General features: G+C 47.8%; 1 protein-coding gene across 13 annotated transcripts in view; it reads right to left on the bottom strand.

Moving 5' to 3' along the window:
- Window positions 1-12,952, bottom strand: part of LOC108930376 (ras/Rap GTPase-activating protein SynGAP-like) — a 94,420-nt gene that overhangs the window by 80,356 nt on the left and 1,112 nt on the right. The window lies entirely within an intron of this gene.

Here is a 12,952-nt window from a genome sequence, read left to right on the forward strand (position 1 = left end):
TAGAGGAAAAAAAAAAAAACAATAAAATCAGCATCACCACCGAGATCCGGTGCAGAAATAAGACTTGGAAGCGTTGAATCCGTGACCAAATAGCGAGCAGAGAAAATGAGAGGCTAAAGGCAATGCTAAAAGTATAATGAATGAATATAATACACTGGGAAATAACCAGAGTGCATAATAACTGCATAAACACTCATAGCATACAGATCACCTTCCAAATATAGCTATGGGTTTTTATAGTGCGTGGGCCTCGGAAATAATCAGAAATTGCGGAGTGTAAGGCGTCTAAATTGAACCTATACATCTATATATGAGGGTTTACAAATTGCATTACATGTACTCTTTTACCCCATAATGTTCTCTTCGCAAGTCATATGCGAGGAGCAGTGAACGCAGTGGTGTGGTAACACTTTTAAGGAAAAAAAATTACTTTCAGGTGCACACCTTGTTGAAGTGCGAAACTGGCTGTTTCAGTCCGATATAATGAAACCTTTCGGACGGGGTCTGGCTGCGTTGTGCCTCCACATTACCGGTCTCCAGGAGCCAGAACTAACCGCCCGCCAGCGTCGTACGGCGACACGCTCTGCTTGAGCGCTTCCTCTCCACGCCCCTCCTGCTCCCTGAGACTCTAAATAATAATAATAGTAATAATAGGAATGATGTCTGGAGTGCGAGGAGGGCGGCCTGCGTGAGCCATGCCAGGAACGCCAGAGGAAAAGTGAACCTTATTTCATTCCTCCTGAAATAGTCGTCCTCTGGAAGCGGCTCTGACGTAACCTTTGTTTTACTTTGCTTTTCACGACTCGCTTATGTGCGATGGCGTTGCTTGCGATAGGGATCGAACTTCAAGTTCACGCGATGGTAATATTTGCAAGTCCACGTTGGTGTTTTTACACCTCGTTCGTTGTAAGGAGCCCCACGTACCGGGATGTTGTCGAGCGTGTGGTTTTGTCATCAATGAAAGGGCTCTTGAGTCGGGCCATTGACGGAGCGCTCGGCCCGTCTGGCTGTAAAAAGTCCACATGTAGCTGGCAGCCAAACCCGCTTCCTTCCAGATCAGCACTCTCCTTTCGCCGTCTCCACAAATGCTGCACCCAGTGCGAGTTTGTAATCACTTTTGCTCTCTCGCTGATTTGTGTCACCCCCGCTGTCGGCCGGGCGAGGCGTGAAGAGGAACGGCTCTGCAGTGGGATGTGGTGTGGAGGGCGGGGGGAGCGGGGGCATGGACGTGGTGTCTCCGGGCTGGATGGAGCCCCCGGCGAACACCCTTTAGGCTCGCAGCGGGACCTGGGACCACGGCTGGCTCCGGCGAAGGGTTCCAATCCCAGCAGCGCAAACCTGTCACTGTCTCCACCCCATAGCAAAGAGGACCTTCCCACCACCGTGTCCATATGGGACTTATGAGTGAGCATTTCACTCGCTCCCAGCCAGACGTCTTGTTGGAGGCAAAATTCACAGAGATAAAACGATGCATTCTGTTATTTAGTCTTTTTCTTGCATTGGTCTGCACTTCATAAGAACTGCTAAAATCTGTTGTATTCTTTCACAAAATGCCTCAGCTGCAGGATGGAATTCCCTGTTAGTTTCTGGTTTTTTTTTCCTCCCGTAGCTTACGATTTATCCCATCGTGCAGCCAAATTGTCACACACCGCCACCGAGAAGCAATTTTAAGTTCAGCACATTGCTCTGGGATGTAAGAGCAGCCACCTCCTGGGATTTGACCCACCAAACTTGGAGACACAATATCGGGCGCTTAACTATTACATAAGTAGCACGGCGTCGTCCAAGATCTGCCCTGATTCTGGCAATAACAGCGTGGTGCGGGGCGTGTCTTTCCACACGCTACGTTATTTTGAGGGATAAGTCCTTTAATTTGTTAGAGTAGTAAAGAGGCAACTGGAACACGGAGTGACAGGTGAGGTTAGTGACATGTTGGATCAGGGTCGCAGTGGTGGATGAGCTCAGACGAGGGGACCTGGTGGGCGATTCGGGACACAGCGTCTTACGTGTGCGTTCCAGCGCCTCGCTCGGCTCTATGCCGGGTCAGAACACAGGTCCGTACCACATGGCGAAGGCAAAATCACTGTCATGGCATGGGAAGGGGAAACGGCCATGGTAAGAGCGGCTGGGTCTGACAAAGGGACAGCACGCCATCCACAGCGCTACCCCAAGGTGGTTCGAGCATGTCAGCCGTGGTCATGGAAACGCAACGGTGCTTTCAGATAGGCCACTTCCATGTTGGCCATCTTTTCCGCTCAGCGCTAAGTGTCTTTGCCATTTCCAGCACAGCAAGTTGTAAATGATGATCAGTGCTGTTGCCTCGCTTTCCCATGGAGCCAGCCACGGCGGGGCGTTTGAAGAGGACACTCGTCTGCGATTCGATAATGAGCTGATTTGAGGTGGAAAGTTATTCAAGGGCACCAAGGCTATCACCCCATGGTGTGTTGAGCGTGATCCCACCGCATCTCTCCGCAATGGCTTCAAGCAAGGTGGCGCCACTGCGGGGCGTTCCCATGGAGACCCCTGTGATCCATCCATCAGCCGCTGGTGGATCATGAGTCGGATTCCTGAATGGAACCCGGTGCTCCTGAGCCTGGAGGTGAAGCACACAACACCATCCAGTATAATAATGCAACATATCAGACGTGAGCTATGTTACACTGTGTACCCCAGAAAGGGAGCCCTGCTGTGCAAACAAATTAGCGTTATAATGTGCTCTACATACAAAGGCCAGATGGCTCTAAGCTTGTAATTCTTCTTAAAATTCTGCATTGCCTGGCTGTGTCATCTGCAGCTACAAAGAAAAGAAAAAGTTACATTTTCCCCAAACACAGGCTTCTCGCTAAGGCCATTTGAGGACTAGTTGGCAGCACGTCTGATTTTTATAAAGTATGTGATCTCCTCCCTGTTCGCCTCCCAGGGAAACCCAGTCACCCGCAACCCCCTGGCTGCAGATAAGGGTGCAGCATCTTTTCCGCTTGTTTTGTTTGTTTGTTTGTTTGCATTTGCTGTGTGGGCAGGAATCGGATCTGGGATCGATAGATGGCTCCTGGGGCTCCGTTCTTCAGCGCCGCACAGGCCGGGGTCTCGGGCTGCTGGACCTGTCAGACCCGTCAACCGTCAGCGGCTGCGGAGGGATGCGCTTTGAGGAATGCCGTCACAACCACCCTCGCCTCAGAAGCGTAGAGGGACCGACGGAGGCTCTGAGTGCAGGCATAGGGTGTCTTCTTGGGCCACTGTGATTCGGTAACCACCCAGACACAATCAGTACCCAATCCTTCACCCCTACGGACTCTCCTCCCTGTTAATTCAGTGTCTGTCTGGGTGGAAATACGAGCATACAAGCTGCCATGGCACCCCCATGGCCACAGCCCTTCTGAAATTACGTTTAACAAACAGGCGACCTCCGGGGCCTTGGGTGTCTCTTTTCGACACTTGTATATGATCAGAGGTGTTTGAAGAATTGTTTCAAGTGCAGGGCTGAAGTCCTCTGCAGGGACCACCTGCACTTTCGCTTGAATTCAGTCTCCCCCCCGAACCCAGGGTCTGCGGTGGCTTACAACATTGACCCCAGCTCTAAGACAACCCGACTACGGTGCGCCGGGGGGAGCGATGTCACGGTGACAGTGTGGATGTTGCCTGCTCTCCCCAGCCCCACGAGGAAATGCAGTGCACACAGTGGCACTAACAAGGCCCGACGCGTGCCTTCCTCTGCGCAGCGGGCCCCATCCCAGCGGTCTGCTCCAGCAGCCATCCAACTGGGAGGGAGTGAGAAAAAAACAAGCGCAGCAGCAGCAATAAGGACATCCAGGTCGCTCAAGGTGTCATTTTCACAATTACATTAAGAGAAGCGGAGCCCATGGAGGTTCACACATTGACAGTTCATAGGGTTCTTCCAATTTCCACTTTCTGTGTGGCACTCAGCCACATGTATCCCCACAGGACTCTCTCAGAAGACCCTCCATCCTATGAGCACAAACAATCTGTAGAAAGGTCATGTACCATTTTCAGATCTTGGGTAAGTTTAAATGATGGTCAACCAGCGTGACCTCTTGCCTCTGCTGAATGTTAATTGAGGGGTGTGGAGTTAGTTATGCAGACCCAGAAAAGCTTAATCAGTGGATCCAGGAAGATCTGTGACATCATCTGGAGTCTAACAGCAGGAGCACCTCCTTCTCCTCCACTGACACAACTATAACCACAATCCAAAGCTTTATGTTCAACTCTCAAAACGAGGGGTCTCGTTGGAAGGTTCCATGATCTTTACCTCATTAACGTCTCTGTTTCCTCTGCAAGAGCTCAAAAGCCACAGCAGTACACAGTAACTCTAGATCATAGTTCCGCAAACGTCACTCCACAAGCGTCAAAAATTAAAGAGTCCTCTTCACCATCAGGAGAGGTAGTCACTCAGATGCCTCAATTTACACTTATTTATTAAACAGGTGCTTTTCTCCAAAGCGACTTCCAATGAACTCTATGCAGTGTCACCAGCCCACACACCTTATTCACCAAGGTGATTTACACTGCTACATACACTCCTTACAATGTGTCACTCATCCATACATCAGCGGAACACACGCTGCCTCTAGAAAACCTTCACTTCAGCTTTGGCTTCCTGGATTGTACCACACAGATTTCATTTTTGAGTTCAGTTTGACAATGATAAGGTTGAGTAAACAAAACTCAAGGAAAGAATGTTGGTGCATTATTCACTTACATAAAGGTTATTCCAAGTGCTTGGCAGATACAGCTCACCACAGTCGTCTTTCAGTGGTACAGATTTTGGGAATATTGATTGTAGTCCTCAGAAACCCAAGAGCTGCCAGATCATAGCGGCCTTTACGTCCCTTGGTGACCAACGTCACACTGAACACACCCATTTCTTCTACAGAACTCAATAATTTTGCTTCACCTGATGAGCTCAGTGATACATTTTTGTCTCACAATCAGCTGAGGAAAGAAATCGATCCAGTGTTCCAGTTTGAGCTCTCTTTCCTGAAACGAGGCCCTCAGGCACCGGCAGCATCCCACCCGCTAAGAGCTTCAAGGTGGTACCGAGTTAAGCCTCGTTATGAGTACAGTGCTATATTTGGACCCCAAATGTGCCATGTGTACTTATTTATTTAGATATTTTTGCAGAAAGTGACCAACACATCTTTATACAGCAGTTTCACATTTATAGAGATACACAGCTAAATATTTCAGTAAAGTACTTCATGATACATCTCCCTGGAGCACTCAAGGTGAGGAGCCAGACAAAACATGATCCTAATAATAGACTCCCACGAAAGTTCAAAATAGTTCAAAAGTGAGTATCACACTCAGATTAAGGTCACCAGAACCCACCCCTGAAACCAGACTTGGGTATGATGCTCACTGGCAAGCCCCTGGCAGCTAGGTCACCTGTATAGCCCAGCTAGTCTCAGCCAAAAAAGACTATGCAGAGCTGTATTTGGGGTCATCAATGTACGGTGAAGTGTGGGGGTTGGGTGCAATACCTGTCAGGTGACAGGGAAAGACAGAACAGATCTCAACAGCTTAGTTCGATACAGTGGAAACCGGATCTTGTGATATGGAATGTCACCACACTGACAGAGAAGGAGCTGGAGCTGGAGCTGGAGCTTGTGCAGGAGATAGAATGCACTGACTAGGTGTAGTATGTCTTACCTCCATGCACAGTACCGGCTCCAGTGCTACACTTTTTGATCAAGGGTGGTCTTCCTACTTCTCTGGAGCTCACCCACACTAAAGCCACTAAACTGTTGTAGGTACACTCACTATCCCACAGCTGGGTGTTGAACAGTTAGAAGTAGTCCCAGAAACAAGAAGAAGGTCATCCCAGTCCAGCTACAAATTGCACTGGAGAATAGTGAAAGGTGTGTGCCTCTCACGACCGCACCCGCACCCCAACCAGCAGCACCTGGCTCCAATTAAACACCCGATGGCAATCAGAGCACTCAGCTATAAAAACCGACACCACCTCCTTTCCAGTCACGGAATCTCTTTGAGACAACTGTCCCTTCTGAAATCATGGCTCTTCTACAGTGTCCTGTCTGTGCTCCCCTGTCTACCTCCCTCCTAGTTCTCCCACCTGTCTCCTTGTCCCTTCCCCTGTCTCCTATGACATCGATCCTCGCAACGTCCTCATCGACCACATCCTCGGATTCTCTCCACATACAGCGTTTGAGCTTCAGATTCACCACGGCTATCCCTGATTACGAATAATGCCTTGTCCCAAGAACCTTAGCAATAAACGATCCCGCAACTGGGTCCACACCCGGGTCCCTGGTCCGCTCTGAATGACTGTGCTTACATGCCAAATAGTTGTCCAAAATATTAAGTCTTTCAAGAGACAGCGGGTGTATGCTAGAGAGGGTACCGTGTACAGACTCATAACTATGGATAGATATTAATATAAAAGTGGGAAACGATGGAGAAACCTAGAGAGATGTTATCAGGAAGAAGGTCTATCTAATGCAAACCCCTGTGGTGAATTCTTATTGGACTTCTGAACTCTTCACGGATTGACTGTAACTAACAGTAGGGAACACGGATTTCAACTGGTCCAATGCTCAAGACCGTTATTACAGAAACAACTGCAAGAAGCTGGTGGTTGGTGGCTGCTATAGCATTACAAAAAGGATGCCTATGATACTTTGGTAGCCCAGAGAACTCCAGATCTGGCTGAAAGTCCATGGTAGCAGCGGTGGCAGCAGCCAAAGCCCAGACGAGCGAGGACTTTGGTGAACCATGAAAAGTAACTTTCGGACATCCTCAAAAAGGGTCTGAGAAACATAGGGAGGGTGCAGTGGCATAGCGGGCTTAGCCAGGTCCTGCTCTCTGGTGGGTCTGGGGCTCGAGTCCTGTTTGGGGTGCCTTGCGGCAAACTGGCGTCCTGTCCTGGGTGTGTCCCCTTCTCCTCCAGCCTCGCGCCCTGTGTTGCCGTGTTAGGCTACGGCTTGCTGCAACCCCACTTGGGACAAGCGGTTTCTGACATTGTTTGTGTGTGTGTGTGTGTGTGTGTGTGTGTGTGTGGGTTCTGGGAAACTATCCAGCAATACAAGAGGAAAGCAGAATGTCACAAGGGCTGTTCTCAGCAAGGGTTGGGCTAAGCGACCATTAACTCAGAATATTGTTTGGAGATTTAAGGACCACTTTAAGGAACTCTTGAAAGCCAGTATGTGGCCTTCTTTCCAGGAAGACGTGTCACAAACTTCTGAGGATTTGAGGGTCCTTTTCTCGAGCTGAGGTTATTGTGGCAGTGAGACTATTCAGCAGTTTCAGGGCTGGTTGGGGTGGATGAGGTTCATCCAGAAATGCTGAAAACACTGGAACTAGTTGGGATTTCTGGGCTATGACATCTCTTCAGTGTTGCATGGAAGGCTAGAACAGTACCTCTGCAGAAGCAAACAGGGTGGCAGTTCCATTCTTTCAAAAGGGGAGTGGATGATTTCATCTAACTATCATGAAATCAAACTTCGCAGCTTTCCCAGGAAAGGCCATGCAAGAGCTTACACCCATTTTTTGAGCATTAAATTTAGGAGAAACGATGTAGAATTTGTTTTGGCTATGGAAAAACGGACCCTCTTCACTCTCACTAAACTGGTCGTGGGAATTTTCAAACCCAGTCTAACTTTGCTGACCTTTGTAGACCTGCAACAGGTCTTCAGCTGTGGACCCTGGTTTCTTCTGTACGACATACTGAAAGAGTGTGGGGTACCAGGACTACTTCTGGGTACCATTTGTTGCCTGTAGCCGCACATCAAGAGCTGTGTCTGCAGTTTCGGTGTTAGTTCAAAATCATTCGCCATAGGTGTTGGACTCTGCCAAGGGTGTCTCTGTCTCACTTTCTGTTAGTGGTATTTATAGACTGGATATCAAACACAGTCAGGGTTTTGAAGGTGTCTAGATTTAGGATGCCAGGGTTTCATTGCTGCTGTTTGCACATTCTGTGGTCCTGCAAGCCTCATCGGAATGTAATGTTCAGCAAGCACTACAGCGGTTCACAGATGAGCATGAGACAGGTGAGGTGGGTTTTGTCTCCATCTGGGGGAGAAGCTGCTGCCCCAGGTAGAGGAGTTCGAGTATATTGTTGTCTTTTTCATAAGTGGTGGTGGGCCTATTGAGGGATTGGCTAACATCTTAGTGCAGCCGCAGCAGAACTGTAAAATCAGCATAGAACAGTGCAGATGATCCAGAAGATGAGTCCTCAGTCAAAACTTGCAATTTACTGTTCAGTCTAAACCTTCATTATCACTATGGTCACGAGTTTTTGGAAGTGACTGAAAAAACAAGGTTGTAGGTATAAGTGGTGGAAATCTGGGTTCTCCACAGGGTGACAAGGCTGATGTTCTGAGACAGAGTGCAGAGCTCAACAATCAAGGAGGCCCTCAGAGTAGAAGCAACTTCAGGTCAAGAGGAACCAGCTGAGGATTGGGCATCTAGTTAGAATGCCCCCTGGCCAAAGTACACCCGGCATACCCCACATGAAGGAAGCCACAGGGCACACCCAGAACATGGTGGAGAGGTGATGTATTTTCTGGACTGTGGGCAGAAACCAGAGCAACTGGAAGGAAACCACATGAACATGGAGAGAACATTCACACTACACAGACTAAACAGGGATCGATCCTGTGACCAACTGCACACTGTGAGCCATTCATGCTACCCACTGCACCACCGTGCTGCTTGTTACAAACCCAGTCCCCAACAACCTGCCATGCAAAAATGTTAAAATTCTCAATCAACCCCCAGAGGGATGGCAGATTTAGTGAGATTTATCAAGTAATCTTAATCAAACACACAAATCAGGAGTGTTTTACTGTGTGGGTGGGGGTTGCTATGCAAATTTTATAGTATTATACAGTAATTTTACAGTTACAGTAACAACTGATTTGGAACGGAGCTGCATGACTGTTACGGGGACTAATGAATCGGAATATGGGTCATCTGACCAAATGTCCTGTATATTTCACAGGGTGCAAAGGTGTAAAGTGTCCACAGCATGTGCAACAAGCAACAGGGAGATATTACATGATATATTTGCATGTGAGACGCTCAGATAACATACATGTGTTAAATTTCACACATTTCACAAGGAGGATACCGATCCAAGATAGAAGTTCAGTGCTTAACGGTTACTTCAACATTCGTCTGTCTGCCTTGTTGGATTTGAACCACAGTACCTGGTTTCCAGACTCAAGACACCACTATACCAGGATGTGTATGAATCTACAAAAGAGGAAGAATCATGTCTAAGACACACATATAAGGAACACTTCTATATCCTCACTCACTCACTTTCACTCTAGGGTCGAAGGGGTCCGGACCCTATCCTGGAATCACTGGGCTCAAGGCTGAGGGGGTACACCCTAGACGAGAAGCCCATCCATCGCAGGCTTTTATACACAATTATAACAATTATGCTTGATTGAGATGCTGAAGGACTGAATTAATCATTTTAATAAAACAATATGCAATATATACAGCAGACCTGCAGTGATACAGACATTTCCAGAATTTCAAGAGCCAGTGTGTTCACACTCTTCACAAACCTATATCACGGTGGTGATATAGCGCAGCAAGGTGCACATAAAATGACGCTTAATAAATTTGTTAAAAGGGAAAAAACTATAAATGATTAAAGCCTAGAAACCACAGAAGCCTCTTTATGTTTACGCAGATTTTTATGCAAGTCTTGTCAGTTAGATATGACTCCAATAAGGTAATCTTGTTCTGACCCAGTATTTATTTTTTATTTGCGTGGCTGTGCCGACCTGTATTAAAATTATTATAAATATGGTAAACATTTAGAGTGGTTCATTCTTCAAGTACGACCCGTGTGGCAGAGGGAAGTGTAAATGTGGCCAAGAAATCCACTCCTGGAACTGCACTCACAGCACCTCAGACCATTATTAACATGACAACAGATTGCAAGGCATTTCATACCGCCGGCACTGCTTGGTATTTACGGAAAACCGCTGAGTTGCCATTACGTGCATGGAAAAGTTGATATAGAAAAAAACCTGGTCTCCTCCACAGCTCCGCAATGACTGAAAAACCAGCTGACCAGGGTTGCCAGGTTGAGGGAAAAGAACTCAGTTGTTTAGGATAGATGGGGTGGATTAGTAAAAAAAAAGGTAATGCATGGGTGGATTTCATGGAGTGGTGTCTTAAATTTTTTTTTTAGAATTAGGCGTTCGGTGAACAGGCTGTATCAAATCCAATTCCAGTCTACAACTTCACTTCTCCCACTCAATTAACACTTTTAGGTATGGTGGAAATCTGTGAAAATACTCCGAAATTGACGTTTTTCAATACTTTCTTAGGGGGGTAACACAGCACAGACTTTAAAACCTTTAACGTGGAGACACTAATTCAGTGTTCAGGACACAGTGACATTCGTGATGTTTTATTACACGATATGATGAAGTGCTCGATTTCACAGGCCCCCGTATTCCCCCGTTGGTGTACTGGGGTATTTTGTTCCGAAATTATGTAAAATATATTGGCAAATGCAGAGAAGAAAATGCAGGATCACTTTTACGTTATCGTCAAAAATGTTTGTGCGGTTTATTCTAGATTGTTGTGAGTATCAGCAGTGTGATGTGTATTTTGGACATCAATAGATTTATTCTTTTAAGTTTGGAGGAGCTTTTTTTGTAAGATGCAGTGTCTTTGCTTTGTAAAGCGCGCGGCGAAAAATCTTGCAGTTTTGCCATCTCAGAAGCATTAAAAAGCCCACACAATGCGAGGCCACAGCATTTCGCCATGGGTAAATGAACCGGCGTCCCTGTGTATTTGAGAGGGCGCCTTGCAAGAGCACTCGACACACTCCGAACGTACACAGCAAGCGTGGGGGAGCTGTTTGAATTTCATAAAGGCGCTCCAGGAAGTCCGAACCGCATTCTCTCGGCGACGCGTATGCTGCGAAGTTTGCAAATATTTGTAAATTCGGAATTTTGACATTATGTGATTTCCGTGGCTTTAATCCAGCACTGCGCCTCATTTAAGTTTCGGGCACAAATTGCTCCAGATGATGACAAGTCTAAATTTCATTCACATAATTTCTCAGTAAAACTCATATGAATGTTTCATATGCTTCTTTTTATTCACTGAACACAAACAGAGTTTATATTTAGCAGCCAATAACTGAGTCCAGCGAAATGCTTTTCCCAGATATGAATTCCAACAACGCTCCGGGTACAGAGTTAAACGCTTTGATTGCTGTTATTGCAGAACACGGCTCTTTCCGATGAAGTTCAGAAAGTGTTTTTTTTTATTCTTTAATTTCAAATTTCCTGTCTTGCTTTTAGCCAAGTAAAATGGCAGTTTAGCAGTTCATTATGTCTCACATTAGTCTTGGTACATAAATTTCTTCATTTCAAAACAGCGTAGTAACTAACTTCAGATAATATTATTTTGATGGAGTAAGTCTGATATCAGTCAAAAGTGCACGGCCTCAGGCTGCATTTTAAATTAGAATAACTGGGAATAGAAGCAAATCCCAGCACGTAGCGGGCCAAATGAATGCCAGTTCTGTGCGTCCCATGATGCATTTGGAGACGGTTTGGTGACATTAGTCCCAAAGCCATCCATCCACTGTCACTAACTGCTTGGCTGTGAACCGGAGGCGATCCCGGTAAGCACAGGGTATGAGGCAGGGTACGAACTAGGAAGGATACACTGCTCCACTGCAGGGCAATCACGCACACACACACAAACACACACACACACACACACACACACACACACACACACACACACTCTCTTGTCTCTTTTTCATTCACTCACACATACACACAGCATAGACACTCTCGAGTCACCAGTTCCCCACAACCGCAGGCCACTCTGACTTGGTGCACCCAGCATGCATTGCGCCGTGGCCGACCTTCCCCCTCTGCACGTGCCACGGGGTGATGCCACAGCTCGGCCCAGATGCTCCATCGGCCCCTTTAAATCTCGCAGGTCCGCTACGTTGGAGCTTCGCTGACGGCTGGAAACGGGCGCTTCCTCGCGCCGGCCACGCGCACCTCACTCATGATCGCAGCACCAAACTCGCGAGGCTGAGCGCGGCGCCTTCTCTTCTAATCTCTTTAAGTGCATTTGATTTGTGCATAAACACGGGGCGGCACGAGGGCGCCGTGATTACAAGCGATCGCTCTAATTGTGACCCAGATGGACGCGTCCTCCTGGCTTCCTTTCGCCACCCGTGCCGGACGCGTCTCCGCGTGGCACTCGACAGATCGTGCACGTGGCGCCCGGGGTGGAATTCCGCAGTTACGGCGCACTCACGCGCCGGCGATAGCTGTGCCTCGCGCGGCACGCGAGCACCCACGCGCTGCCTGAGCTGCGCGTAAGGGGTTATCTCAGGTCAAATTGGGGGGGGGAGTGTCCAGTCCAGATGCGATCCCACTAACTTTTTGAATAATGTATTCAGTTAATTATTTATGGACATCATATCTTACCCACCCCCCCCACCCCACCCCCTGACATCATACAACTTAAAATGCACAATTTGTTCCAGAGAACAAACTAGAAAAGAAGCCGTTTACAGACTGTTGACACAGTTAGAGGGAGTTTTGAGAGCTGCGATGACACGCCACGCGGGGCCACGTGGAGCTCGTGGGCGACATGTGAGACCCCAACATGCGAGAACCGACCTCGGTCTGTAGTCTTAGACAGAGAGATCAGTGCCGGAAAAGGCCCCGAAAGTCCGCCCCAGACCAAGGCTTGGGCCAGCAGACATGGCCACACCACTGCAGTGCCCTAGAGGACTTGGAAAAACAAACTTCGCTGCTTATGAGTGGAAAAGTAGCGCTTTTACCGAACTCTTACATTGTTTTACTGGGATGCGACCGGCCACCACCGCACTTATTCCCGGCCGTTGTTGCCGCAATATTACGGGTTATTAACGGGGTGTCGCAAACAGGGCGGTTCTTCGACCAATTCG

This window comes from Scleropages formosus, chromosome 23 (genome assembly GCF_900964775.1).
Source record: "Scleropages formosus chromosome 23, fSclFor1.1, whole genome shotgun sequence".
NCBI lineage: Eukaryota > Metazoa > Chordata > Actinopteri > Osteoglossiformes > Osteoglossidae > Scleropages > Scleropages formosus.